Source organism: Anser anser, assembly GCF_964211835.1.
Source record: "Anser anser genome assembly, chromosome: 2".
In the NCBI taxonomy this organism is placed as follows: Eukaryota; Metazoa; Chordata; class Aves; order Anseriformes; family Anatidae; genus Anser; species Anser anser.
The window spans coordinates 81,391,747-81,416,850 of NC_139721.1; the positions used below are offsets into that span (position 1 = coordinate 81,391,747).

The 25,104-nt window shown below is 40.0% G+C and overlaps 1 protein-coding gene across 2 annotated transcripts in view; it reads right to left on the bottom strand.

The window, feature by feature from the left end:
• CDH20 (cadherin 20) overlaps positions 1–25,104 on the bottom strand; it is a 397,431-nt gene that overhangs the window by 283,696 nt on the left and 88,631 nt on the right. Inside the window, exons 1-2 of one of the 2 annotated variants that reach the window (XM_083822394.1) lie at positions 21,994–23,701; positions 4,974–5,123 (exon numbers count right to left, since the gene is read on the bottom strand). The gene's annotated coding sequence lies outside the window, so the exon portion shown is untranslated. Of the gene's footprint in view, positions 1–4,973; positions 5,124–21,993; positions 23,702–25,104 lie in introns of those variants that run through there. The other variant, XM_083822392.1, reaches the window with a different exon arrangement.

The following is a 25,104-nucleotide window of genomic DNA, read 5'->3' on the forward strand; positions in this document are numbered from 1 at the left end:
GCTTCAAGGACTCCCCCCCAGGACTCCTCGACCCTGGCAGGAGGCTGGGAAATGGAGGGCTCCCACCTGGTTGACGAGAGAGTGGTTCGGGAGTGTCTGAGTGGGCTCAGTGCACACAAATCCATGGGTCCCGATGGGATGCATCCACGTGTGCTAAGGGATTTGACAGAGGTGATCGCCGAACCGCTCTCTATCATCTTTGAAAGGTCCTGGAGAACAGGAGAGGTGCCTGAAGACTGGAGGATAGCCAATGTCACTCCGGTCTTCAAGAAGGGCAAGAAGGAGGATCCGGGAAACTACAGGCCAGTCAGTCTCACCTCTGTCCCTGGAAAGGTGTTGGAACAGCTTGTTCTGGATGCCATCTCCAAGCAATTGGAAGAGAAGAATGTTATGAGCAGTAGTCAGCATGGATTCACCAAGAGGAAGTCGTGCTCGACCAACCTCGTTACCTTCTATGATGGCATCACCAGCTGGGTAGATGGGGGGAGAGCAGTGGATGTCATCTACCTTGACTTCAGCAAGACTTTCGATACTGTCTCCCATGACATCCTGCTAGCAAAGCTGAGAAAGTGTGGGATAGAGGAATGGACAGTAGAGTGGGTTGAGAACTGGCTGACTGGCCGAGCTCAGAGGGTGATGATCGGCGGTGCAGAGTCCAGCTGGAGCCTTGTGACTAGTGGTGTTCCCCAGGGGTCGGTGCTGGGTCCGGTCTTGTTCAACATATTCATCGATGACCTTGATGAGGGAATAGTGTCTGCCATCAGCAAGTACGCCGATGACACAAAGCTGGGAGGAGTGGCCGACACGCCAGAAGGCTGTGCTGCCATTCAACGAGACCTGGACTGGCTGGGGAGATGGGCGGGAAGAAACCAAATGAGGTTTAATAAGAGCAAGTGTAGAGTCCTGCACCTGGGAAGGAACAACCGGGCATATCAGTACAGGCTGGGGGATGACCTGCTGGAGAGGAGCTCTGAGGAGAAGGACCTGGGGGTCCTGGTGGACGGCAGGTTGACCATGAGCCAGCAGTGTGCCCTCGCGGCCAAGAGGGCCAATGGGATCCTGGCGTGCGTTAAAAGGAGCGTGGCCAGCAGGTCAAGGGAGGTGATCCTCCCCCTCTACTCTGCCCTGGTCAGGCCTCACCTGGAGTGCCGTGTCCAGTTCTGGGCTCCCCGCTACAAAAAAGACAGGGATCTCCTGGAACGAGTCCGGCGGAGGGCCACAAAGATGATACGGGGCCTGGAGCATCTTCCCTATGAAGAAAGGCTGAGAGACCTGGGTCTGTTCAGCCTGGAGAAAAGAAGACTGAGAGGGGATCTCATCAATGTGTATAAATACCTGAGGTGTGGGAGACAGAGGGATTTGGCCAACCTCTTTTCAGTGGTTTGTGGGGACAGGACAATGGGCAATGGCCACAAAATGGAACACAGGAAGTTCCGCACCAACATGCGAAAGAACTTCTTCACAGTGAGGGTGATGGAGCACTGGAACAGGCTGCCCAGGGAGGTTGTGGAGTCTCCTTCTCTGGAGATATTCAAGGCCCGTCTGGACGCCTACCTGGGCAGCCTGGTCTAAGGAACCTTCTTTGGCAGGGGGGTTGGACCCGATGATCTTTCGAGGTCCCTTCCAACCCCTTTAATTCTGTGATTCTGTGTGATCATCGTGCATCTGCCATGCAGATCTTTGGGGGAGGGACCAACAGTTTTTAAAATCATTATATTGCAAAACAGAGTGCATGTAGTCAAGCAATACACTGTGCTTAATCCATAACAGCAGCACACTATACACATTGCTCATCACCTGTAGTAGTTTTTTTAGTTGGCCCTCATTAATTTCCTCTCAGCTAAGCCAATATGGCCAAAAGAATTGAAAAGAAGGCATTTTTCAGAACTTACCACTGTCAGAGGAAATATTCAGAAACAGTGGTAAGAGACTCTAAACATCCAAAGAAGCTAATAAACTGACTTACACCACTGCAGATCACAGCCTCAGAAACTGTTGTGTGCTAACAGCTGGCAGGTGAATGATTTGCTAATCTGACTTCATCTGTTTCTGTGGGCATTCATCCCCCAGGGCATCAAATTACCTCAGGGACTGCTTACCAATATACAGCTACTAATCAAAGTGATTGCTCAATGTTTGAGATGTGTAGCTAACACAGCAATGTTTTGAACATTTAGGAACAACTAACCTTTTGATAAGGTAATAACAGTGACCTTTAAGTACAACCTTCCATTAAAGATGCTCTCTAAACTTATTTAGGCAGCTTTGACAACATAACAAGCTTAAAATATTTTTTCTCTCACCCACCCATATTTACAGTGTTGAAAAAATATCTGCTTATGGCTGCATTTTAATCAAATTAATCTTGAAAATTTATGTTATGCATTTGGATGCCATTTGAAGGTGAAACTTCTGGTGAATTTTAAGTTGTCTTTAGACGGCTTTACATCCACTTTATTATCACCATTATAAATATTAAATTATAGTGAAATACTACAGTATTTTTTTTTCCTCTAAATGTTTATTTTATTTTCCAAAATACTTACAGGAAAAAAACTTTGAAAGACAATGTTCTCTACAAAGCACTCTGGGAAGAACAAGAGAGTACTGCTCACATATACTTTAGATAAATACTACTCAAAATATGAAGGACTGAGTATCAGAGAGAAACAGTTTATAGATGATTTTGAGACTGTATTCCCAATTCAAATCTTCTTCTTTTCAACCTTATTAACAGAGTGCTTCAGAGGTCTGCCCAGAGACCAAGACCTGTTGTTCTAGGAAAACATCAGATCAAAAGAAGACCTCTGCTCCAGAAGAGCAGACCACATGCATTGAGCTTTTTTTTTTTTCTTTTTCTTTTTTTTCTGATAACAAGAGCATTCCAGTTCTGCTGACCCTTGCAAGAGAAAAAGTGTGAAATAGATCAAACACAGAAGATGACAACAATACCTCCTGATTTTATTCAAATTAACCCTGCTTTAAAAATACCATTTATGTTTTCCATTTAAAAAAATCAAAAATACAAGGATGAAAGTTAAGAAAAAAGCATATAAAATGATGGTTGCTGTGACAATTAAAGCCACCACTGAAAACCTGTCAAAGGACTTTTTTTTTTTTTTAATTAAAACTTAGCTATCTTACAGTCGTTCATCATGGAGGTGCGACATGAAGACAATAAGTCTGGCATTATATTTTACTTTTAAGCCCTATGCTCATAGGAAAAATTATTAACAATATCTCAAGTTTGACATTTTTCAGCATTTACTCAGCTGCAACGATGCTGTTAGTTTATGGTGACATAATGGTGTGGATGTACCATTCTACTTGTCACAGTAAAGTATTTGCTTTGCTTTTTTTTTTTTGAGCATATATTTAAAATATCAGTAGTAAAACACAAAGGAAAAAAGTGCAGAAGAAACAAAAAGCCTTCCCACGGAATATCTGAAATTTCAGCCAACAGCAAAATAATATAAATGGAAGAATAAGACTGTAAATTGTACTCTACTTTTGGGCAAAATCATGACAGACAGAAAACAATTGATTTTTCACCAACATGTAATTTAAAAGTAGCCTGTGTACAATTTTCCTCATTATCTTGGCAAGCAACACTGTAAGCATACAATTAGTAATATTAGCAAGATATGTTTTTGTTTTTTTTTTTTAGAAGACAGTCATATTGTATTTGTTCAGGAATATATTCAATATTTTTTCAGTGTTTCAGCAATTATACAATACAGCATGTTAAGGATTCATGCAAATAAGCAATTACTATTTAGAGAGAACATTTCTGAAGGTAGTAGACTGTCATCCCTTTTCAAGGACTATAATGATAGTGAAGAGGAAATTACAATTTGAAAAAATGCCACAGTCACATTAAGTGTTTGCGTGAATCCAAAATCACAACTGGCTCTCACAAGCTGCCTATTTTGTTTTTTTCTGTGTGATGCTTTTGGTCCCTTAGTCAGTACCTGATGTGCTGCCCTTTGTGTGCTGTTTATCAGTCCCTTAGACCAGTGTAATGTGGATTCCAAGCATTAACTTTCCTTTAGGAATTCTGCACTGACAACGGTGACTGTACAAATTGCCCAGTCGGGCCTTATCCATGAGGTACTGCACACCTGTAATTTCTGTTCACTTCACTGGAGTTGAGAGAGGTGCGCAGGAGTCCCATCAATGCCTCAGTGTATTTAAGAGATCATCCTTATTATTCAGCTGGTCACAGCTGGCTGTACCTTAAAGTAACAGAAGTCTCACAGCATCTTGCCGAAACTGTTGAGGATGCTCAGTTTTACAATTCCAGTCTCAAATAGTCTCACAAAGTCTCCCAGGACCAACCCACGTTCATCCAGCACAGAATGGGAACCAAACTATCACCCTGGGCACTTCCTACATTTTGAGGGCACTGCTATGTTTTCCAGGTTCCAGTACAGTAAGCAACTAGTACCAAACCAAACAACTAAACGCCACCAAATGGACTTCAGTGGCTGCAACAGCTACACCCTGTGATCAAGATTCTAATCCTGGACAGATATGAAGTGTAAGGTGATAAAGTAAATTTTCATTACTGAAAATGAATACTTTGGGAAATGGAAGGCAACCAATTTCTTTCTCATTACGTGTTCATTTCTTAATTTGCAAAGGATGAGTTTTGTCTTCTTTGTAAAACCTTGCTGAATATAACAGGATTTGCAGAGGTGTAAAGGAGGGCAAGATGTGTCCAATTATTTTAGGTTTTAAAATTAAAAAAGGAATTACTACTAGATTGCTGTAACCCTTCATTTCGCATAACCACCAGCTTATCACATGTTTTCTTTAAGAGAGTTTTTGTACTTTTGTTCTAAGAATAAGTACTCAGCATTGATTTATAGCCAGATGACTAGAAAAGAATCATTTTCATTCTGGAGGGAGATTCCAGACTTGTAAAGACAAGGAGTGTTAAAGAGAGGTACATTCAATTTAGCATAGCTTACCTTCAGTTTTCTTAAGAGCACTTACTCTTTTGTTTAGTTCAGGATGATAATAATGTCTCAGAAGATGCAGATCAGTTGTGATCAGAACCCCTGCTCCTTCCACACTCCTGACCTTAGGACAAATCTCAGATTTCACAGCACTGTCACTACCTAATGGGAGGAGAAAAAAAGACAGTTGGATGGAATAACTGGTAAAGGGGACGAAAGTGTGGCAATGACTTTAAAGAGATGGTATATTTTAAGCAAATATCCCCACCTGAAAACTTTTCTAATCAAGTTCTGAAGCTTTCCAAACATACTTAGCTTTGATTAAAATGAAAATGTTTTTGGCAAGAATACCAAAACCCTGATGATTATTTATGGCAATAACCTTTTACAGTACCTTAGAAGCACAAAGCGGCCTAAAATATTGAAAAAGGCAAACAATGCCATCCTAGAAGATCTAATGAGGAAATGCAATTCTAGTATGAATTCAATTTCTAGATTCGCCCTTAAAGAACATGCAGCAACTTAATCACTAAACATTATGCTATTATTAACCTTGTGAACTCTGAAAAGAAGAACATCACATTCCTTCTTCTTTCTTTTGTCATTGAGAGGCTTTATACCCTCCCAAGCTGCTACCAGTCCAACATTCAGATTCAGTTGATGTCCCTGTCCCTTATTTTATTTTCTATGCCTCAAGTCTCCTGTGTTGTCCTCCTAATCCTCTAGAGTCCACTTACATAGACAACATTGACTTCACCTCCTTCATCCAGCTGGAAAACAATTTTAGAGTTAGAAAAAGTGGAAGGGCCTTTTTTATCCAACCCCTTTGATATCAGGGATCTTGTCCAGAGAGAGCCCTAAATTACCCCCTATTCTGCTGGGGTAGGGTTGTTCAATTCATAGGTAAACACTATAAGCAAACTGGAGAAACCACAGAGGGAAGAGAGAGGGAGAAGAGGCAGGAACCCAGACGGGCCATTGTATACCAAGCTATCCCCACTGTGATGCTATAGCATATTTAAGGACTGCACACACCACTGTGGAGGATGAGAAAGCTGTCCTAGGCTGCACTCTAGTCAATGGTTCATTTGCTCACTTGTAAAATAGGTAATATGGGCTCAAAATTCTTCAAGCAAAGGAACAACCCAACAGTACAGGTGGAATTCCTTCTACCCTCTCTCTGACTTACTTGTTTAGGATCAGTTCTAAGGTCAGGAGAGATCTCAGCCAGGCTAGCAATGCTCACTGCTCTGGTCCAGGGTGCTTTGCCCGCCACTATATTAACAACTTACTCACTGTCTAGAAAAGGAAACCAGGAGACTTGTTCTAATACCGTTTGCTTACACTGTAGACGTCCATGGTTATTTTGAAAAATCCATCTCACCCTCTCACACGTTGATGGAGTTCCTTACCCAGGCAGCCGGTGGGGACAATATGACATTTCTCTTTCCTGCATTTAGTGCAAAGAATTTTTCATTTTCTCTAACTACTTTACAAAGATGCCAAAAGTAAATAATTCGTGTTGGTTCCAATAACTCATAATAGCTTGGTAAGAAACTTATTTTAGATCTCTGAAGGGAAATGGTTACTTCTAGACCAAGAAAAATAATCTTGATACTAGGAATCATGAAGTTTGAATGACAAAACAATACTGATGGAGAAACAAATCACTGAGCAGCAATATGCCTCTTGGTTAGATACCTTTCAGTACAGGGTAGTACACCTTACCTCTAATACATACCGTCATGGAGAAAAGTCTTTGGCTGTTACCATAAAACAGGTAAAGCAGAGTGCATTATTATGACACAGAAATTGTACTTGCATCAAAATCATTAGAAAAAAGCTCTGTTATTTGATCTGACTTGCCTGTCTGGGTTATCTGAGTCTCCCAGTTCATGCCCTCCTATAGTTTCTCTTCCAATTCTCACTTTGATATCTTGTTCCAATTCCATTCACCCTTTCTGTTGAACCTGCAGTTAATTATCAGTAGCCACCTGTGGCACATCATCCCTCACTCTGTCTCCTGTTTTATCTTCATTTTCCTTATGCTGCACCTGCTATTCCTGTCCAGCCTCCTCTAGTTCCCTAGATTTCCGAGAACTGTGTCTATATTCCCCTCAGTGAACACCTAACTGTGTGTATTCTCAAGAAACAACAAACTGAGACATCCACTGAACTCCATCAAGCTTCCGCATCTGCTGCCTTTTTAGTAGTAAGCGCAAATACGACAGAAGAACAAAGCCTGGTGATGTTTTCTGAGACCTGGCATGTCCAGCTTTGTTTGGGCTATTATTTCAGATGTCCCAACAATACAAATGGCTGCAAAAATTCACAAATAAAAGCATGTGCTCTATCCTCCCAATTCATCTTCCAGGCTTCTTCCTTTCTCTAACACCCATTAATTTATTCCTTCATATCTCACCACTTTGAAATGCAAACATTACTTGTGATATCACCTGTCTTCATTCACCTCTTTAATACAGAGCAGTCAAGTAAATGGTGATCCACAAAGGAAGTAGAAGATGGGGCATATGAAACTAACAGCACCATCTGTACTATGTAGATCTTCATGTTGCATCAGCTGTAACAAGGGCACCTTTGTATTGTTTATGTGCCTATTTCCTCAAGGTTATCGATTCTTTCTGTAAAGCCCATATCTTCATCTATGCCTTGAATTGGGTGGCCTGGATTGAACATACTTTAGTATATACTCAAATAACAGTAGCACCCATTTCTACTATTAGTTGAAATTTAGAAGTGGTTATTGTAGTTCTGAATCGAGTTAGGCAGACAATACAAAAAGCAAGTACTCATCACTTTTTGTCAAAGGCAGGCAGATAAAAATCTAGCAATGCCTTGAATGGTGATCAGAGAACACAAGTATGAGATGTTTAATGTTTGGATTTGTTTTTTGAAGAAGAAAAGCTTATTCAGAAACAGTTTAAGAAGCAACACGGAGGAAATCAGATTGCCAGACAGGGTGACAATTCCTTCTTTTGTGTTTTGTTTCTACTGTTTCATTCGGTACTTTAAAAGCACTTTCCTGTAATTATACCTAGAGGAAGGATTCAAAAATTTATTACATATTTAAAGTGTGAGTGTCAGGTCAACAATACATCAGGACCTGCAAGCAGAACTACAATGGGGATAAAATAAAATTTGTCTAAAGCCAAGAAAAGCTCCATGGAGGCCATGAGCTTCCATTTATCATGATTCCCCATGTCCCCACAGTGACATGGCTCTTCAGGACTTGTTGAACAGAATTTGTCCACTTACAGGCTATACCTGTGTCTGTGTGATCCCAACATACATCTCCTCTACAGTCTTGTTCTTCCTTCTGCACCTGTCAGAGACTGCAGTGAGTAATTCAGGAAACTCACAGAGGCTCTGCAAGGGCTTTACTTCACAGGACTACAGTGGAAAACATTCTTCTGTAAATACTCTTGGTTCCCCAGACTGCTGACTCCCTCTGTCTTTTCCTGCCCACTTTATGTGCCTAGAACCCCTGCTCCACAACTACCAATACCTCTTTGAATAGGGGTAGAAGGAAAGAAACAATACCATCACAGTCGCTCATCAATACTCTCTCTCTCCACTTTCTTCATAGGATGTAAGTACTCCACATGGGGAACGCTCCACTAACCTGGGTGTAATATTAACTCTATGTCATTGGTTAGTTAAGGAAAATCTTATTTTAAATAAATAAATCCAATCTTTAACTTTTTTTTTCTGTTCTGTATAAATTTTGCACTATAGTCTAACTCAAAGTTGAACTAGAAAATAAAGAATTTATTACCTGCACCTTGTCTGAAACACTCTGTGTTCAGAAGAGAAACTTGTGGCAAAGGTGCTCACACTTTGCTTTCAAATTACCTGTTTCTTCTGCATGAAAACAGAAGAGAAGGAAAGCTGCACAACTGTAGAGAAATAAAGCACCAAATGCACCTCTCCTAACTGTTCAACGAAAAATGATTACATTCTGTGCAGTTAAAAAAGGAAAATCATGCAATTGGCACAGCTAGAAACGACAAAATTAATACATACAAATTTCTGATCTCTGCTACTGAAGCTTCTGTAGATGAACACTGCAATTTATACTGAATTACCTTAAATCCAGCCCTTTCTCTTTTTAGTGCACCATCCAGAAATTTGTAGAGACATTACTGGAGATACCAAAAACAAATTCAGAAATAGCCCAACAGGAGAACAGGATTTTATTTATTGCATGTGTCTTTAACCAGATAAAAAACAGCTGAAACCCATGTTGTTGCAGATACCTCTTTTGAGTCTCTTGTACCTAGTACAGCAAAGAGCTCAGATTTTCAGCAGGAGGATTGCATGCACACAGAGCAAATATGCTGATTGACATAAGTGCCAAAGAATGGTCTTATTTAATTGAGGTCTCGAAACAAAAGAAAAAAATCATTTCAACCTTCTGGACAGCACTGGCATCACCTTTTGAAACGCACACCCTGGGCTTGCTCTCCGCACAGTGACATGAAAGGCCCAGGCCTGCTTCTCATTATAACCAGCCTAGAAGTTCCAGACTAGACACTAGCTAGCCTGTCTCACCCTGAGCAGGACTTTGAAGGAAGAAATGACTGGAAAAAAAAAAAAAGCCTTCCAGAGGCAAGTCTTTCACTCTTAAATGTAGCAATTAGAGAGCCAGTGTCAAATCAAATTGAGAACAGACGCAAATATGCAGGATTTTGCTCACTTCAATCAGGTAAGCTGTTCTTTTGGGGGGTTTAGCCTGGTCGCTGATCTTCCAGACCAACTATGGCTTTTTGCTTCTGTACCTCTGCTTCCATATTACCATTTCTTCAGGGTCTGCACAACTGTTTTATTTTGTCAGAACATATCACATTCCCTTTAGTACATCTCTATTTGGATAGCAAGTTGCAGCTTAGCTCTCTCTTTTCTCTTTAACCATTCACACAGCACTGCTGGAGATAGCAATAACTCCTGCCATTCTACTAGACAAAAATAAAAGATTATACCTATATTTAGTTTAATTAATATTTGAAGTAGAAAAAGCAGAGAGTTGGTTTTCCTGCATCTGATGAGTGCTGTGCATGTGTCATAATTTTACAGTAGAGACAGCTTTTATGCCCCATGTGTTCTTCCACTTCCAAGGATTACAGCAGTTTAAACACAACAGGAAGCTTTATAGGGAAAAATAAATAAAATGACTAGCTACCATCTATGCATAGTAATTTATAGTTCCAAACAGCAACCCTAGCTACTGCTAGTAGCTCATAATTTGGAATAGATTACTAAAGTTCACCCTTTTACTTGTGAAGTGTTGTTTTTCAGGGAGTGCGGGGAATCAGAAGGCCAATATTTGTTACTGCGAAATGCATAAAAGACCATGCATACTTTTTACTATGCTACTGACATAATTGAATGTGCTAAACCGCTCCACACAGAGAGAGCTATTCCACTAACAAATGGTGGTAAAGCTCATGTCCAAAATTTCACTTACCAGAGGTCGCTAAGTGTGGCCACACAAAACTGGGTGTTAAAGCTGATGCTGCACAAATCCAGCCATGGATGTGGGGGTAACCTGGGCTGGCTGCCAGGCACCCACCAGCCACTCTCCCACTGCCCTTCCTCAGCAGGAGAGGGGGAGAAAACGGGGTGGAAAAGCTCATGGGTCTGGATAGAGACAGCATGTTGGGCAAAACTGCCTCTCCCCTGGGTGCCGGCAGGGCTGTTTCTCCCCTTCTTCCATTCTTTCTGCCGGCTGCCGGGCAGCGCTGTGCCCTCCTTTCTTCCCCAGGCTGTCCCTGAGGCGAGGCGCCGCCATCTTGGCTGCTGGGCCCAGCCGTGCCTTGCAGTGGGGCCGCTGGGGCCGGCATGGGGCAGCCCCGGCATCGCCCCACACAGCAATAACGTGGGTGATGCTTAGGAGGGGATCGGGCAGGGGGCTTGGGCAGGGTACTACACAGCTTGGGGACACCGGTAACCCCATGGCTCCCCTGGACTGGTTTTAGTAGCATGTCAGTAAGCAAAGTGGCTTCATTGGCTCGGCGGGCAACTAATACATAAATAGGGCAAGTATGAGGAGTTGTTATTACCATGTGTGGTATTTGTGTAAATCCTTCTTCGCTTGCAGGGATGGAAATTGCATGATAATTTTGATAAGTGGAAGTGCAATTGCAGTTGGTAGCTCATAATAGAACATCATCGTGAAATCTGTTTGCATTTTAAAGAGCTTCTAAACAAGTCATTATGAAAGCCAAACATGGTCTTGTTTTAGTAGTAAAGCGGGCTTTAGGTGAAAAGAAGATGATAGAAAGTTTTTGCTAATATCAGCACATTAGTCAAGAATATTTAGCTAACTTCAAATATTTCAGACTTTTGAAGTTTAAACGGATAACTATTGCAAGAAATTAGGCCTGTTTCTCAAACTGTTTTGCTATTAATTTATTTTCTCCCAAAGCAGTTGCAAATGTCATGTAGGATGTTTTATATTGCTCCCCTTCAGATCAGATCTCTGGATTTGCATTTTGGTTGCTCTTAGCAGAGTATATTAGGAAAAAAGCTTGGAAGCATGCTTTCAACCTGCTAACAGTTTTTAGGCAGGACTAGTCAGAATTCAGATCAGTCATGCTCCAAAAGGATCACTTCGTAGCACAGACCTCGTAGGCACCTCAAATTTTGGTTTCCATATTCTCCAGGCCAGTGCAGGCAGTGCTCTGGCCATAAATGTAAAGCACAATTCATTGTCCATCTTGTGCCTTTATGCTTTATCAGACTCAAGAAAATATAAGTTCTTGTTCCTATATTTTCTGAAGGAGTTAATCCAGGATTCATTCTCAAAAGATAATTTATGGATAGGACTGTCGCAGATACCACAGTGATTGCCACCATATTAAAACAGGAGAAAGCAAGAACACTTGGAAAAAAAAAAGAGTTTGTTGTTGTTGTTGCTGTTGTTTGTTTGTTTACGTAAAAAGCCTATGATTAGAACATTTCTGTGGGAAAAGGATGACTTCTGGAATAAATTTCTCTCTTCACTTGCAGATGCAGACACATATTTCTTTCAAGAAAGAGACATGGATGTGAAGACTAGTGGTTATACATGTTGATGGCATACAACACGTCCTGTTGAGGATATTCTAACAAACAGAAGAGAATTCATCGTATCTTGTGCTGCAGAAAGTACAAAACAGAGCTTGATAGTGTAGCCTCAGGATTAGGATACTCATTTGGAAAGGAAAGTTTGTGGTAGAAATTCCTGCTCCAAGGACCAGCATTTTATTCAATGATTATATCATGTGATAGGAAAGATATGGATTGGATTGGAATTGGGTTTCCCCTCCTTTTCCTTACAGATTTTTCTGGAGCCATAACTCAGTTTTGACTGTGAATCAAGTCAAATTAGATTGGTATCCAACAGACCATGTCTGTACCTGACTAAAAGTTTAAACATTCTCAGGTTCAAGGAAGCAGTGAGGTCCCATTAGGAATACTAATGGGATCCTGGATCCCATAACTGCCTGCCACACTAGAGTATTTTAACACTAAAGTATTAAAAAATGTCATTTGTATGGCAAATATACATAAGATATACTTTCACGAGATCAATACAGGTAAAATATATGTTTTGAAAGATTGAAGGCTTCCTCAGATTTGCAATGTTAGCTCTAAGATCTGTGAAATCTCCTGATCTCCAAGGAAACAAAAAGATTTATTCTAAGCTTGCTCATTTCTAGTGTAGTTGGAGAATTTCAGAAGAAGGCCTAGCTTTAGCTGAACATATGGTCCAGTTACACAGATTATACCATAATGAAACGCAAATAGAAATGCTTGTGTGACACTTTTAAGAACAAACTGGCTTGAAAATTTTGAGTGCAGCATTTTTATTGATTGAAGGACACAATGAATTCTAGCATCCCTCTGCATTGCCAATGGATAATTATGATTATTACGAGGAGCATGCTTTGACTGAAAAGTTAAGCAAGCTTATTTTCTATAGCTCTGAAAGACTACTGCCCTCAAGAGGCCACATGCAGAAGCACAAGGCAGTTTTATATTACAATGTTCATTTTGCCTTTTTTTTTTTTAATTAATTAAAATGAACATGAATTATATCTTTCACCCCCTCCAATATAATTAAGAGGAGAAAGCAGCCCTAGAATACAGAAGTACTTCAAGTGGAATATGGTATTCATACAGCCAGGTGCATCCGTTTAAAGTCACCGAAACAAAAGCTTGAACAACAGCTGGATGCAAAGAAAACCAACTCTCCTAAACTTACTGGCTGAACTCCACAGATCACTATTCACTATTGCAAGAACAGAAAAAAAAGTGACTTGTAAGAGGTGAAATTGCATGCGTACAATATTACCAGATTACAGACTGGAATGTGAATTCCCTTATTTCGAGGGGGGAAAAAAAATAAAAATCTATGTTAATTTTTTGAGGTCAAGTTTCCTCAAATGATTTCCACTGAATGAGCAGAACTGTTTAATATTTTAATTTGAATGTTTAAAGAGTGTGTCCCTACACAGTTTGCCATGCAGCATATTCCACATACAGCTTTATCCATTTTCTCACAGGCTGTTCTAGGAAGTCTATAATTATAGTAACCAAGTGCTTCATAAACCTTAATTTATCTTCACAATAACCCTTTGAGATTACTGTCAAAAGTACACACTGATTTAAATTACTAATAAGAAATGCTAACAGCCTTCTTTCTCAAAGCACTCTTTAAACAGAGTTTTTGATAGCATACTCACAAACTTAAAAAGCAAACTAAAATAAATGTCAAGACCAGAAACTGCACCCTACATTCCCTAATTCACTCCCACATGCATCAGACTGCAGGGTGGAAACCCTCACATCTGCCACACAAACCTGTGCCACTTGAGTAAATGGACTGCTTAAAGCTTTGAGATCAGGTTGATCTCCACAGCTGGAGAATAGGCATGGTTTTGGGCATCTTTCCTCTCTTCTTCATATCACAGCCATTTTGTCAAGCAATGCAATGGTGAATTGTTTTGTTATTGTTGTTTTTACTTTCCAGTCTTACTGGATGAGTGATGAGTGGCAGCTTTTTCTTTCCCATCATTTCCAAGCTTCATTCCTTACTCCTTCTATACAGCCTTTGCCTGTATTCAGTCCCACATCCTTTCCAAAGCTTTTCAGCCCAACATCCCCCTCATCCTGTGCGTCCTACCTAAGTGAAATCCAGTGAGCTTCTTTCTACTCTATATTCCCTGCATACCAAACCTGTCCCACTGAATGTGTTCGTCATCTGGTCGTATATCCTCACTGCCAGCCATCAGACCCCTGCTCTGCTTTTTAATCTAGGAGTCTCTTGGCATGTTGGTGGCTTATGGGAGCTCCTTGGAGCACCTCCTCCCAACTCCACAAAGCCTCTTGCCAGTCGCTTTCCCTAGCACCCAGTCCTGATACTTGAGGCTCTCTGTTGTACATTAAGAAAGTCATTTTCTCCTGCAAGTATAAGTCTTCTGGTATAAACTTTTCTGGAGATGTGAGAGAAAAGATTCATACAGGAAAAAGGAGAGGCAACACATATGGTTTCTGAACACACAATTGGTTTCTTCCTAAAACTAAAGCTAAGCAATAGAGATGATTAGGTGAATTCACACACTGCTTAAAATTAATTCCCCTCTGTTAGATATTCCTGGATGGATGTGGGAGATCCAGCTTTATTTAAGAAGAAGGATGCCCTTTAATTCAGTGTGCATATGGAAATCTCTCTTCAGTTTCCTCAGCAAAATCAAAGGCTACTAGAGGTGGACCCAGGTCTTTCAGGCTGACCAAAGATCTGTCTTCTATAACATTTATTTTCTTTATTACAGTCTTCAGACCCATGTTTTGTTCTGCAGAGTCCTTTGACAGCAAGATCAGCTGTTCCTTCTCCAGCTCACCTCTGTACACCTGTACCTCCTGTCACTATTCCAGACTGGACTCCAGGGTCTCTTCTGTATTTTTCCAGTGACTATCCATATTCGTTTTTTCTTGCTTTCCATATGAAAGTTAGGACAAATCAGCTTCCTACTCCCAGAAATCTCTTCATAAGATTTATTGCTGTTCAAAGCGTCACCATTAAAAACAAGCATGATAAGACTGCCATAGTCTGAAATTATGTATTGAAAGGCCAGGAACATATACTAGCAGAGTCATTTGTAACACAGTCTTTTTGATAGCACCACTATAGGAAGCTTACAGTAAAAGTGAATTGTACAAACATAAATTATGCAGACAACCTTGCCAAATCACCATGCTGTTTTACTCTTGTTCTTTCACCTGCATGGGAAATTTTGTTCACTTTCGAAATCTTATCCTAAGGCCTCCTGGGTAGAAGACAGAATATTCATGGCTCATCTCCTCCAGTAGGCAGGAGAGGAGTGAGCATGCTCAGTGAAGGCAAAACACTGAGATTAGTTTTCCAAGTCTATTAAACACAGAGTTTTTAAGCAAAGTATAACCTAAGCAAACTATGACAGACACAAACACCTTGATAACCATGCAAAATTTGCTTCTGAAAAGCACGTACGTATTGCAGCTTTTCAGTGAAGTAGCTGTGACAAATTATCCTAAGTAAAACAACTTATTTTAATCTTGCTGTCAAAAACAAACCAAAACCTCCAAAATGGAAGTGTTCAGAGCGAAAAAAAAAATCAATGTAATAGTTACAGTTTGGTAAAATTATACTGTTATTCCTCCCCACCCCCCATAGGCTATTGCAGACTTTACCACCTATGCCATCTGCAATAACCTTGCGTTTGACTATCACATCTGTGAATGTAGATGCATGACCCAGATCAATTATAGCTTGCTGGAGCCTGATACATAAACTTGCTGATTGAAACGTGTCCATTTCAGCTGGCAACGCTTGAAGCATTTACTTAATAAGCAGTATGAATCATACCGACAATTTATGCAATTCCCTTAAGCCCCCAGGAAGCAACCTCATGAAAGTCGAGTCAGGCAATGTATGTTATGTTGTACCAAGAAACCTTGATGAGGGATCTGGGCCTCTTTACGTGGGGTATCCTGAACAGCAGCAATGCCAAAAATGTATTCTGAATTTAAAAAAAATAAAATGAAAAAAAACCTGCGAAGCTCACAGACAGTTCATGACTTGAAGCAACCCCTAGCATTACTTTTCCCCTCCCTTCTGCATTTGCTACTATGTATACCATAAGGATTCACTTTATTTAATTTACTAGATAAGTAGCTAATTAGAAGCTGCTCTTCAGCCAACTGAGAAGAGGCTGAAACAGCTTTTACAGCTTGTTACATACACTTAGATGGGTCACAGAGGAAGGCACGCACTCGTTTCCAACTGGTTCCTTTCCATTTTCAGGGCTATGTTAATTCAATTTGCAGTGAAAGAAAATGAGGCACGTACAGAACATTACTCACTATTTTCTTCCTCTTATGGGTCATCTTTGGTATCAAGGACACTGAGAAGGACAAGGTAGTCTTCATATGACACTATTGTTTCATGGGCCATGGCACTATAAAAGCAGTAGTGTCTTCTAATTGATCACTGGTAGTACATCTTTCCAATTGCAGCAGTGAAAACAGGATTGATGACAGCAGGGATGATTTAAGTTAGCTCTTACTACAACTTACAGAAAAAAGGTCTCCAAGAAGTTATTTGAGGTGCAGAAGGCTGAACTTGATCAGACACTTTTGTTTTCTTGCTATTTGCTTTGACAGTTGTAGCTCAGATTTCTAGTTCATTGAGTTGCTCATTATCTATTTCTTTGCCTTTCTAACTTTTGTCATAAATACCTTTATGATTCAAAAATACTGAATTGGTTGAGACTTTTTCCATGTAAAAGAAGCATTTTCTTTTCCAAAACAAACATTCTCACCATCTCTCATACCACTTCTATAGAAAACTATATGTGAAACCAGCTGTTACTTTTGTGAGACAGATTAAACCTTCACATCTATCACTACACGTCTGAAATAGAAACAAACGTCCTTGTCTAACTGTGCTTTTGCTGGATATGCAACAGCCTGATTATTGAAAAGGCAAGCGTTTTTTTCCTTAATATTAACCATACTTGCACAGCAAGGCAATTGCAGTTCATGGACTCAGTCCCTGAATGTGTCCTGACATGTCAAAATGAAATTCGGGTGCATGAACTTCCTTTTCACTCTTGTTCTTGTTCAAAACAACAAAATAAAACAAAACACCACCTGCATTATCATTAACAATTATGTAGAGAGGAAGGTAGGCCATATTGTAACTTGCGCCCCAGTCTGGATGATGGGGCTCAGAAACACAAGGCATGAAGAGCAGTGAACCTGCTGCGTGGGTGAGCACAACCACTGAGATTACCACTGCTGGCTTGCTATAAACTGAAATCCAAGTTACAGCTCAGTCACACAGCAGCACTGAGGCAGTCGAAATCCCCTTGCTGGGTGCTTTCTGTGAACAAGGTGCAGCCCGAGGTGCTCTGCTCAGTAACTCTTCCTTGTGACTTAGAATCAATTTTTGAGCTCTCAGCTGCTGTTTTTGCCCCACTAGTTGCTTCTCCCTTAGAAGCAATTGCGTTTCTTTTTGCTCTATCCCTTCCCTATTCCAGGACAGATAGTTGAAGGCTGGGCAGAATTCCAAGCCAAATAATAAAATGACAAAAGAACCAGGTCTGAAGTACTTGAACCAACCATTCAATAGTAAGTTTTACTGGTAAGGCACAGGGTTTTCAGTATGCTGTTTTCCTTGGTCTCAGTTCACGTGTACTGGCTTATCATCTATACATTTCAAAATGTAATTTAGAAGTGAAATTCTTCCCTGTTCAGAGGTACCTAATTCTTTTAAAAAGAACCACCAAAATTATAATGGAGGACTTACTGGCAGAAAGAGAAGAGCTAATGAGGTTGTGCACAACATACACCTTTCCCCCTCATTCCCTGCTGTGGTTTGTCAGCTCCAGGTAATGTGGCTGAGCAGTCTCTTAGCTGGTCACTCCCAAACCTAAACTGCACTTGCATCCAGCACCAGTAAATAAACTTTTTCAAATAGCCTTGTGATGATCAGGACAGTTGCTTGAGTCTTGGGATTTGCTCATCTAAAATATCACTGGACATGGGAGGAACTACCTAAGAATCGAGTGAAATGCACGTGTGACCTTTCAGATTTTAACGCAGGGTTTTGTTTTTCCTCTCCCTCTTTTATGCTGTTTTATACTTCATTCATAACACACAAAGGAGTGACAAAGAACTGAATTGCATGTTATGATTTTAATTCCATTAAATTCAATCAAAGAATGGCTATTTTTTTATAACCTTTATGTCTTTTATTCATAGAATATCAATTATCTTCAAATTCTTCAAGTATTTAACAGATTATAGTGGTTCAATTGAACTTTCCAGATTTAATAAACGAAGTTATTTTCTTCTAAAAAATTACCCTGGGATGACCTAATGCTATAATTACATATAAAAGAGTAGAATACAAAATACTGTTAGAGTTTTAGTAATTCAGTTATGAAAGGAATGACAGATGCATTAAAAGCTACTTTAAAAACTCTTCAAAATTCTTTCACTTATGATTTAGGTATCCTGGCTTAGAGAAAATAACTCATCTTAACCACACGAGACTAAGATTCATATTTGGCTTATTTTGGGTGTTTTTTGTCTAAACCTGAAGTTGGAGCCAGTATTCCTAAAAGAAGTAAATGATGTTTTGAAAATTTCAGTGATGTGCAGAGACAGTGCATTATTTCAAGCCTGCCTGGGGTATATGGTGTTTGTAGGCCCAATTTAACTCTACTGCTCATTTCAGAAAGGCTGAAAATCTAGAATTGAGAGGGAGAGAGTCAAAGGTAGTAGCCAAGACTAATGGCACACGTACACAGTGCCAGGGAGAGAGGGTGTTAAGCAGGGAAAAAGATGTACCAACATGGTTCCACCATGTGAGAGAAAGGACCGATATCCTTAGCTGGTAGGTGCAGTACACTGGTTTCCTCTAAGTGAAATCACCAGAGGGGAAACAAGTCATATCATACAGGAGTTTAAACAAGCTACGTAGTTAAAAAGTTAACAAAAGATCTCCAGAGGGCCTATTCCCAGTTTTAAAAAGATGTGTCAGGGTTCACTGCAGAGAGCTCCACCTCGGAGATAAAAGACCGCAGCCTGTTTCCTGCAGGAGAGGGGAGCTGGTAAGTATTAACTGCCTTGGCCTCCAGAGAGAGGAATATTATCTCGTACAATAGATAATAGAGCATATCCTTTCAAATTAAAGGCATAGACACAAACAGCTCTGTACTGTTGTCTCCCAGTCCATAAACATAGCATCAATCAGCTTGAATTTCAACAGGCAGCCTTCATCCACGCTCTCATATCCACTATGCAGTAGGTATATCACTAAGCTGTGTAATGCAGGCATCACAGCAATCTCTCTTCATTATCCCTTCTAACAGCACCACATAGGCATGGGCCAGGACGAGCGATAAGAGGAGATCCATCAGGATCCTATCTAAGCATCTCCTTGGAACAAAAGAACAATCACAGAGGATGACCCTGACAGGATCAGGGTAATATTACTTATTCCTCCTAGTCTAACTGAACACCAAAATACAGTCATTGTTAAGAGGAAGATGACAAATTTTCTTCAAACAGGGTCACGAAGCGAGAAGTCTTTAGGAGCCTTATTCATTAACATTTCCAGTTATGAACATTAAAAAAAAAAAAAAACTACAAAAAAAAAACCAAAACAACACTTTTCTGTAGCATGTTGATGTGAAACGAAGAACTATCCAATTGCTCCAACAAATCTGGGGCTCTCATATCTAATATATATTGGGCTTAACTGAAATTATTTGCAATGTCTGGTTGACTTCTCTCTTGTCCAGTCCCTTCCAGCAGGTATGAAACACAGGAGAATAACAACAGCAGCATTTTAAAGCCAAGTTGCACAGATGTAAATGGCTACTCCATATACAAAACAGCGGTTCGTTTTGAGCATCTGAGCTAACGCTGCCTTGGACTAGAAGTGAATTTTTTTCCCCTGAAATTCAAGGTAAAAAAGAAAAATGCAAGCCCTGGAGTATGTTCTTCTCAGATATGTAATCTGCTTGCATTTTTAAATAAACAATCTGAGTTTTGAAAATTAAAAGAAGCCCTTTAGGCTATCAAAAGCCGACTGTACAATTCCTTGCCTCCAGATGCCATCAATATAAATAAACAAGTTGAAAAGGTTCAACCCTGACAGACGTATAAATGATGCAGCCTGTATGCTTCTCTATAATTCAGCTCCTCCTTGGCACTACATAGGCTCTTCAGTAACCAGTCAATGGGGCAAGGCTGGTGAAGAAAGCTTCATTAGCTGCTTTGCCTCTAAGACAATTAATTAATTACCCTGAAAGAGATTGTCTGGGGGAGAATAGAACAGGGCAAGCAAAGCAGTCATGGTGGAGATTTCACCATGTTATTATGCTGTGTTGTTGCTGCTTTGTTTTTCAGACCAGCATGGCTGCAATATTACTTCTGAGAGAGTCAAGGGCATGTTGGGATGGAGTCACTGAACATACGCATAACCAGAATCTGATGAATCTCACAAGGATACGCACATAAAAACTGTCAAACCTCCTCTCTAGACCCTGAGATATAGTATATTATTTAGTTATTTTTCTTAACAGAGAAAATTCACGGTAGAGCATCAGATACAAAACTGCTGATCTGAATTTAAACAAAAACATCTATGCAACAAGACAAGCTCTTCAAGAAATAACACGATTAATTGGTATTGAGATGAATGTCACAGGGCAGCTTCTCAAACACTAATGACATTGTGTGGAAGGGATATGCTGAGTTTGTGGCTGACTCATGGTCAAAGTGATACGCATCACCTGCCTCTGGAGACAGCGTAACTTGCACAAAGTACAGCTACAGGTAAAACTTGCCACATACATTATGTCTCAAAAGCAAAATTAGTTGTGTCATCTACACGGTGTTACAGGCTGCCAATAGCCTGGTTATAATTACATGTATAGCATTTTACTTAATCTTCCTGTCACTTGTAAAAGGTGACATTCATGTAGCAGGAGGAATCCTCCTTCAGAAATTATAGCAAAGCAACCGGGAACATAAATTTAAGTGCCTATGCTGTGTAGGGAGAAGGGAGGGAAAAGGGAAAAGCTTACTTGGTTCATGACCAATGATTATAATACTACAAATGCTTACTGGAGCACTTCGTTGGATTGAATGGGTTAACAAGCAACAGGTTTTCTTGTTTTACTTATTATTAATGACGTATTATACTGACTACAGATCTTGTCTAGAGAGTCCTTAGTTTTTCTTGGCAATAAAGTCATTAATTCCCAAAGAGAGAAAGTTTGCATTGCACACACTGAGAGCAAACAAAACGTAAAATCAGATTTTGTCATTCCAAATGATAAAAGTATGAAGCCTTGCTGCCTCCTTCAAAGTTGCCTAACACCACTGTTGTCACTCCTAGACCACAACACACGTCTGTGTTTGACTAAAGAGTGTGCTCTCCAAGCACGGGGTGTACGAAGGTGAATAACTTCAAAAGCATCAGAGGTACAGATGTGTATTGGGTTTACTTATTTATACAGTGTCACCACCAATGATAATGGACCATGTTTACCTGCCCTTGAATGAGATGTGGATTATTCCTAGTGTTTTAAAATGTCCTGAAACCTCCCAGAAGCTGTCCAGCAATGAACAACCCTGCACACAGCTCATCTTCTAAAAAAGCCCCTACTTGTGTATCGCAGGTATTCTTACCCAGAGCTGCAGCTGGTGTCAGCTCTGTTACTTAATATAACTTTCACTTTTCTTCTATATATCTGGCAAGTTAAAAAATAAATAAATAAAAGGTCATAAGACTGAGAACTTGCCTAGCTGCACCCCCACTCCCTGTGCAGTATCCACATCCCTCCCAAGCATCCGTTTGATCTCAGAGCACCACAGTTAGGCAGGAAAGTGATTTGTTAAAAGTCACAAAACCCTCCAAGAGAACCAGGAACTGACCCTGAGTCCCCTGACTCCCAATTTAATGCCTTACCTGCAGTTACTCTTCTTCCTCGGTAAAAGCAGAGGGAACATTGCTCCTTTCAGATACACTTGCTGCTAAATTTAAAATGGAATGTGGATTTGTTGGATTATAAGGAATGAGTCTCCCCACTCCATGCATAGTAGTCAGATATTAGCAGCTCTACAGCTGAGGCGAAAAACAACCTATATTTCCATTGTTTCACAGGTATTTAACATATGAAGAACAGGATGTTCATTAGCTTCCTATGCTCCCAGCATCAAGAAGTGAATCGTTTAACTGGCTCTCTTGTCCATGTTCAGGGCAATCTGTCATTGTGTAGTAAGAAAAGGGGAAATCCAAGATATTTGCAGTGACTGAAAAAGAAATGTGTGGCAGCAGGTAGATCAGCAAGAAGATTCTCCCAGAACAACTTGTTAGCAAGTGATGTGGCATTTGTAGGAAGATGTCGGTGACAAAGTTCTTTCTGAAAGCAAAATAACTGCTAACTGTTTGCCAGAGTTTTCTCCTCCCCTGCTAGGTGAAGTATCAATTAGATCAGCACCATTTAGAGTTACACAGTTCGACACTTCTAGTCCCTTGAAGGCTGCTCTTGTGACTTCTCTGCTTGCTTGTGTACGAATTACAAGTTCCATGTCAGCTTGAATAATCCTTTTCTTATTTAAAGGTTAAAAAACAAAAACAAAAACAAAAACAAAAAAGAAAGGTTTCACTTTGAAACACAGAGAAATTGTTCTGGAAGCAGTGAAGAAGAGAAAATTTATCCTCCAAAATCCTTCTGAATCTTAATCAGATCAGATCAGATCAGAACCAACACCAAATGCATAGTCATGACATGTTTTTTCTGTAATCTTTTCAGAAGCTGATTCTCTTAGTTTATTTGGTAAGTGGCTGAAAAGTGGAGGGCTATGGTCTCACAGGGAAAGTGTGGCTCTGCAAAACAAATTGACAAAAGTCACTGAAAGATGTTCAGTGAACTGCAAGTGGATGATCCTGGAGGGAAAAGCAAGGTTCTCAGAGGAAGTACCTTGGTTACGTCTCTCCAGCATTGGAGCTGGTTGACATCACTGGTGGAAATATGCAAGATTAGACTTAAAGGTACTTAAGAGATTATTGAGTATTAGGTATTTTTTTCTGTCTTATGATGCTAGGGCACAACACATTCAGATCTTGTTTAGATGCTCATAGCTGTTCCGAGCTGTCCATCTGGCCTCTACAAGTGGAGCTCGGGTGGCTTGACCTGTTAGTTCCCCTCCAAGCCATTTCTGTGTCAGATAACACAGTTGTTACAGATGAGAGCGGTCGAACAGGAAAATTAATATTGAATCTCAATTATGTCACAGTTGTTACCAGGGCTACAATGTAATTGCAGCTGCTGCTTGATAAATTTCTGGTAACTGATATTCAGTTTGGGGGACACACCGAACACCCTGCACATTCAGAATGCTTCGTGTTACGTGAAAGGAAGGACATTTTTCTTGGAGACTGACAGCTCATGTTTCTGCTTGCTTTCAGAAGACTTATAAATCAATTTGAACAAGATCTTCTAAAGCAACCTGCAGCATACATGGAACCAGAAAGTCTCTATGGAAAGAACAGACGTACAAACTGTGCAACCTGTCCATATTATCAGAGTTCTGAGAAAGAAAAAAATGCAGAAGATTTGTACACCTGTTTTAAACACCTGCCGAAATGCAAAGCTGTGGTAAACCAGGTCACAACAATATGCATGCTAATGAGCATCCTGTTGTGCTATTGAGGTGTTCAGGAGGAATCATGAAAAGCATCTGATGTTCTCTTTTCTATCCCTTCACAGCATGTGATTATAGCTAAACCTTCCTTAGATTTTTTTTTTTTTAGTTCCTCTCTTTTTCCAATAGGCTTAGAAGAATGCAAATGGTCTTTTTAATTGTTCATGAGATCTCATTAAATTTTCCTTTTACACTTAGATTTCATTCTTTTAATCAGCTGTTTGGTCCCTTCCAGACATTTTTTTTGGTCTGTAATAGAAAATGAAACTTGAAAGTGAAATGATTAGAGATTTTAATTTAAAAAAAAAAGAAAAAAGTGTACACTTGGTGGGTTAATTAGCATTTTAAAATGGACTTTTTTTATCAAAGCTAAACTATCTGACCTCAGCTTTGTATGTTCATTGTGAATTCAGATTTCCTGAAAGAGACCAATTTATAGTATATTATTTTTTTCTACCTTCCTTTTGCTGCCTGCAAACCATCACAATGGATCAACACTCGAAAAAAAACACATGAAAATTAATGACCCTGTTCCCAGAATTAACAGATAAATTTAAGTAGACGAGGAGATGCTAACACCACCCTTTTTCTTCTTTCTCTGGAAAGGAGAAAACCTACTCTTCTCAAACTCTTTTTAGGGTGGGGGAAAAAATACCGTATGTCAGCTTTGAAACAATAACTGTGGGAATGTTCTGTTTGAGTACAAATGCTCACAGGATTTAGCAGCAAGACTACTGGCAAATACGATTTGTTTTCAGAATTTCAGATGCCAGCTTTATGATGACACCTCCCAAACATTTGTCAGACTTGAGAATGATAGGAGAGGAAGCACTTCTCTTAAAGCCAGGCAAAGGTGAGAAGTACCTCTCAGTTCAAGTGGCAAGGTTATGAATACTTCAAATAGAAAACAAATATTTAACACCAATGGAACATGCAAAGCCCCTGTGCATGTGTGCCTGTGTTTTTGGGATTAGACTCTCAAGGGACTCTATTTTATAAGTCACTTCAATCTCCTATAAATACGAGCCTGATGACCTTATCCAGTTCTTATTTGTGGACATCATAAGGCACAGCGCAATCAAAAACCAGGCCCAGAAAACATGAATTGTTCTTTGATGTTGCCAGCATGTAAGAGCCCCTGCAAAATGCCTAGCCGTGCACTGCTAGCTGAAATCCAACCTGGTTAACCTCAAAGCCAGCAGTTCCTAAAGTCTTACAGTCCAGGAATATTAAAACTGTTCTACCTTTAAGGTATCTATGAATGACAGTGAGTGTGTTTGGCAGCATTTTTCCTTCTCTCTCAAAACTAAATAAAAACAAATAATTAAAAAGCCATCCTCATGCTACCAGACTAGAGGGCTGGTAAAGAGGA